This window comes from Esox lucius, chromosome 3, assembly GCF_011004845.1.
Source record: "Esox lucius isolate fEsoLuc1 chromosome 3, fEsoLuc1.pri, whole genome shotgun sequence".
In the NCBI taxonomy this organism is placed as follows: Eukaryota; Metazoa; Chordata; class Actinopteri; order Esociformes; family Esocidae; genus Esox; species Esox lucius.
Genome location: NC_047571.1, coordinates 6,258,289 through 6,264,507, shown reverse-complemented (window position 1 = coordinate 6,264,507; position 6,219 = coordinate 6,258,289). Strand labels below are relative to the sequence as shown.

Sequence of the window (6,219 nt, the reverse complement as noted above, 5' to 3'; positions counted from 1 at the left end):
TTATATCGTATACAATCTTAAATATTATTTTAAAAAAATTTGAACAATTTATTGATTGATTCTCCAGTATATTGAAATAATTATTCACTTGGTCTTCTGCTCTACCAGACCATTTCCATAAGGTAGCATGCGGTGACATTAAATTAAATGTAAAGTATGATCGATTCATTTTCATACAGATTTGAGCACAGGCCTCCAGCAAACAAAACATGGAATATCCAGGTAGATTTACAGATCGATTTACGTTTGACATCATAGCATAGTACAAACCATAGGTCAAGCAAACCAAACACATGCAATCACGGTGTTCATTTAATAAAAAATACATACAGAATTCCAAACTCATTATGACATTATGTTTAGGCTCGTTTACAACAAGTTAAAGAACCAAAGAGAAGAAATCACAACACCCATTCAATACATTATACATCTTAAACTTTCTGTAACTGGTCAGAAATTGCATAGAATAGATAAAAGACTGAATCCACACAAAAAGTGAGACAGAAATCATTTCACACATTCATTAGAAATTAGTAGCTAGAATGCTTTAACTCATTAAACATTCCTAGGTCATAGCAATTTCCCTGAGAGTAAGTTTAACTTAAGTTTGTCATCTAACTTACTGTCATACTGTCAAAGAGATAAAATGCACTGAATAAATAAATATTTATCCTCTCATGGAGTAGACAGTGGTCAATGAGAGGGAGATGACTGAAAGTGAGGAAAGGAAGAACAGCAACGAGATCGAGGAACGAGAGAAAGAATGACAAAGAAATGGAGGGGCTGGAATGAAAAAGGAGATTGAGACTTGTAACAAGGTATGCCACCAACGATGGAAACTAGAGAGTGACTTGTTGGACAAAGTTATCAAGATGAGGGAGGAACAAGAGCCAGAAAGACAGATAGAAATAGAAAATCAGCAAATAGAAGAGGTTCTGAGCAAGCAGACACAGGATACAGTCAATGTACAAAGCAACAAATGGAAGCTAGATAGAGGTGTTCAAGGAACAGAAAGAAAGAGATGTGTCAGCAGACATAAGATAGATGCCAAGATGGTTAAGATGAAACAACAGAACTTAGTGAACTTGGCCAAATAAGAGAAGGTGACAGTGGAGTTCACAAGGACGTTAACTGAAAATGAAAGGGAGAGACATATGTTAAAGAAACAGAGAAAAAGCTTAGTGACAGACAAAGAAAAGATAGAAATCCAAATTACAAAGTTGAACATGCAGAACATACTGCAGTTGGGCAAAATAGGAAAGTTGACAGTTAAGAACACAAGACTTTTAACTGAGAATGGATAGGTTAGAGATGTGTTAGAGAAACAGAAATAAAACACAGCAGCAGACAGACAAATGTTGCTGGACAAGATAGCAGATGGTGTTTATGGACAAGGTAGGGAAGCTGACAGTGGACATCAACAGACTGTCAGCTGACAATGAAAGAGTGGAGAAGGAGTGGGCCAGAGAGAGGAATAGATGGAACTCTATCAGAAATAGTTTGGAGACAGTTTTGACCACTGCAGACCAGTAGAAGAATCAGACCCTAATAACCTGGATGGAGGAGAAAGAGCAAGATGAAGCAGAAGGGCACACAGGCTGAAGAGGAGTGGATGAGTGAGCTGAAGGAAGGAGAGAGTGATAGAGGCTTTGGAAAGAGAAAAGATGACGCTTCTGAGCCAGCATGAAGAGGAGAAGAGGTGTTTCTAGATAATACATGTTAACTTGGCTGAGATTCAGAATATTTAACTACTGCATTTAACAGTATTTCCTTAGAAATGGGGTTTTGTAACATGATTTAGATACATTTTCTGTTAACACTTTATTTAAAGGCCATATGCATAACACATTATACATGTACTCATAATGCAATCTAATACAGTAATAATGTAGTATAAGCATAAATTACCCCAAAAAGCATGCATGGATGCATACTTCAAATCATCCGGGAACATTTGGCGTACTATTTTCACCGTACAATGGTTTGAGACATACTAATCTTCTCACATACTATATAGTATACAAGCACGCGATTTGAGATTCAGACTATATAAGCAGTGCATCTAAAGACCAGCCAGTTGCAACCAAATATGGCATGTTCATTCCTCAACAACCCTGTGGATGAATGTGCTCAGATTCTCCACAAAGCGTTTACACCACCAGCCCCAAGGGTCTTCAGAGACAGAAGTTCTTCACTGAGCTTCCCTGATGAGTATCTGTGGGAGAGGTACAGGTTCAGTAGGCCCAGCAACGTTTACCTATGCAGTCTGCTGGAACCACACAAGGAAGGACACTCAACGTAGCCTAGCCTTGACCACTGTTTGCAGTCTGTCTGTATAGCATTTCTTTGCATGTGGGAAATTCTTGTACAGTGGTGGTGATGCAGAAGGTATTGTGAAGGCAACTGCATGCCAGGAAATAAGGGTATGCCTTGCTCTAAAGCAGTACCTGAATATTTTCATCACTTTCCCTGGTCATCTTGAAACACAAAGAATCAAGGAGGCATTTTATTCAGTTGCAGCTTTGTGGCCGTTAAAATAAATGTAAAGTAGCTTACAGGTTGACAAGCCTCTGTATTAATGTAATCCTTGTTTTCAGGCTTCCCCAATGTTATAGGCACAATAGACTGTACCCTTGTGCATGCTAGTCCCCATCTGGACCTGTGGAGGCAGACTATGTCAATCGGAAATCTTACCATAGCCTAAACATACAGGCATCTACTGGGGGCATCTGTCCACAAACTGTCAGGAAGAATAGTAGTAATTGGATTTGGATGAAAGGTGCACATCTGTGAAAATAGATCAAATAAGTTTGGATGTCAACACTTGAAATTTAAATCCTGTTACCCTGGCAGTTGTTCACAGAAATGTCAATTTCAGTGTCTGCCTCACTCAAAGTAGTAACTGTACTGTACAGAGATAATGTTCCACTTTACCTTATCAGCACAGATCAATCATAAAACATCTGGCATTTCCTTTCCTAACCAATTACGTCATAGTGTAGTTGCAGAAGGCCTATGCAAAACCAGATTTGAAACCTCACACAATGTCAGACCCAAAGTTAAAAATATTATTCTGGAATGTGAGCATTGTTGAAATAATTCGGAACTAGAATTTACATTTTGAACTACACCACTGTATCAACTCTTAGTCATGCTGAGCAATTTAAAATTAAGGCTCTGCCAAGCAAAGTATGCCACATCTTTGGTCACCCTCTATGCTGTCAGATGATCTTGCCTGATATCTAATATCGAAGCTGTTGCCACATTCGTTTTTGGCTATTCAGTTGGCCCCTGTTGAGATGTAATTGACGAGAATTTAGGTTAATTAACAGTAAATGCACTTTAGTTATGTCAGTTCACATAAGTGAGCCTACAACATAATTTTTATTGATCATAAATCGGATATCACCTAGCCTGCTAATATAGCCGGTCTTACTGATCTAGTGATCTGAATGTAGGCTAGTATGACTTATGTATTTAATATGTCAGCAATTTTTTGCGAATCTATCTCCCTCACCTTGTCAATTGCGGCAGTATTGCCCTCTTTGGTGATGACTCCTTTACATTTTTCATTAAGTCCCATCAGCAGTGTTTGTTCCGAAGTTCAGATGATCACCGCTTTTTTGCGACATTTCGATGATCGCTTGTTCTGGGCTGCTTATGTACTCCGTGCGCGTGCACAATGCCAGCTTGTTCAAGCTTGGTTTGAGTTAACGTTGACAAGACCCGGCTAGATTGTGTTAATGGAACGGTTTGGGCCTTAAGTGGAATTTGGCGTTCATTCAAACCGGGCTTTTTCAATTAAGCGCGGATTTCATTAGCAGCGTTGGTGAAATACCCCCCTGGTTGGACCGGAAATCTAGGTTTATAATAAATACAACTAAATAACACGTTCCAATTGATAATAGTCTTGAATTTGTCATTTATCCAGAATATTTGCTAAGTGCACTACTTTTGACCAGAGCATTATGTTTAAAGTTGGCTCCTAAAATGTCTTGTTTAAGAAACCAAATTAGGGGAAATTGGACATCTTAAAAATAATAAATATACATTGTACAGTCGACATAATGACCAAAGAAAACGTACAAAATATATATTTTCTGTCCACACATTTAAAAAAACACTTGATTATATGAGCACAACTTTATTTCAGTGTTGACGCTATATGGGGATTTTCACATTATTCAAAAAAGTACATTACCTAAAATTATATTAGCTATGTCAATTCGTAGTACAGAGCATGAAAAAATATATTGCCTGTTAATTAAACACAAAACAGATTTTTTTTTGTACTTTCCATGTTTTCTATGCAGCAGCAACCAAAATAAACACAACCAGAAAGCACCTTAAATTATTTAGCTGTATTTTTGCCTGTTTTAGGAGTAAAAATACTATTAACAACTACTGCATTTTACTGTACCTCTGAATAAATAACACAACGATATCAAGTTATTTAAGTCTGGTTTCAAAAGAAAAAGAAAATTACATCATGGATTGACTGACTCCAACTCATGTAGAACTAATAAATTAACATACCCAAACACACAAAATGTACTAATAACAATCTTTCCCTATAAAAGCAACACTGTGTTGAGATCCAAGAATGTTGGCTTACCTAAATATGTTGTTCAAAAACAAGTTCAAAACCACATACAGAGATCCTGGTGGCTATCCATTATTAATATTTTCGAAAGCATTAAGCTATTCTCTGTTTTAATCGTTTTTTTAATGGTAAAGCAAGATTAGACATTATTGTAACACATTTTTAGTGTGCTTAATTTAACAACATAAAAAACAATAAAATGTATAGCCTGAAAAGAAATATGTAATCTACCACACTGACCTTTAATCAACTGCTGAAAATCAACAGTTAGATTCAAGTGTGAGGGGATGCTGGCCTTTTTTCCCCAAACTCCCTTTGTCCAGTGTCTATATTCTTTTGCCCATCTTTTCTTTATATTGACCAGTCTGAGATAAAGCTTTTTCTTTTCAACTCTGCCTAAAAGGCCAGCATCCTGGAATCGCCTCTTAACTGTCAACGTTTTGACTGGTGTTTTGTGTGTACTATTTCATGAAGCTGCCAGTTGAGGACCTGTGAAGCGTCTTTTTCTCAAACTAGACACTAATGTATTTTTCCTCTTGCTCAGTTGTGCACCGGGGCCTCCCACCCATCCCTGTTCTGATTAGATACAGTTTGTACTGTTCTGTGAAGGGATAGTACACAACATTTTATGTGATCTTCAGTTTCTTCAAGATTTCTCACATGGAATAGCCTTAATTTCGCAGAACAAAAATAGACTGACAAGTTTCAGAAGAATGTTATTTGTTTCTGAATATTTTGAGCCTATAATCGAACCCACAATTGCTGATGCTTCAGATACTCATATTCTAAAGGACAGTTTTATTGCTTCTTTAATCAGCACAACAGTTTTCAGCTATGCTATCAGTTAGCCTTTTAAAATGATAAGCTTGGATTAGCAAACACAACATGACATTGGAACACAGGACTGGTGGTAGCTTATAATGGGTCTCTGTAGATATTCCTATGTAGATATTCCATAAAAATCAGTTTCCAGTTGGTAAATAGTCATTTACAACATGAACAATGTCTAAACCTATTTTAATGGACAGAAAATATGTTTTTCTTTAGAACAATAGGACATTTCTAAGTGACCACAAACCTTGTAATGGTAGTGTAAGAAAAGTTTTATTCTTTATAATTAGCTTTTGCTTCTACAATAGAATATCAGCCCAAGGCCTATATTGCTGTCTTTCAATCTACAGTACATATTTATTACAATGTTAAAAACATTACATAACATTTCAAATGAAGCAGGAGAGAGGCTTACAGGACCCACCATGGAGGAAATACCATGGTATTGGGGATTTAAGGATTTTATTCAGCTCTGACTGACTGTACACCGTTGTATAAAGGATGCAATACCCTGATCCTTTGTAGGTACAATGGCATTCTCAGAGTTCCAGTGGTGTAATCAACAGCGGTCTGGATCGAACAGGATCTTGATGATGTCTGACCAGATCTGGAAGACCACTAATGATTGGCGAAGGATAGATCACAGGGCAAAGCAGGGGAGGAGCCATCAGCAGCTTGACATTGCTTACAAAAAGGATATGAATCTGAGAAGATTGTTTTACTTGGAAATTGTATTATCTGTGTAAAAACCTGAAATATAAAATAAAATGATTTTAGCTGACTGA

The 6,219-nt window shown here is 37.1% G+C and overlaps 1 long non-coding RNA gene across 1 annotated transcript; it reads right to left on the bottom strand.

Annotated features, from left to right (window-relative positions):
- Nucleotides 1–1,982: 1,982 nt before the first annotated feature.
- On the bottom strand, nt 1,983–3,589 carry LOC117594118. Its single transcript, XR_004575497.1, has 3 exons — nt 3,518–3,589; nt 2,695–2,787; nt 1,983–2,215 (listed from the first exon to the last, which is right to left on the bottom strand). It is a non-coding gene; the product is annotated as an uncharacterized LOC117594118 (long non-coding RNA).
- Nucleotides 3,590–6,219: the final 2,630 nt, after the last annotated feature.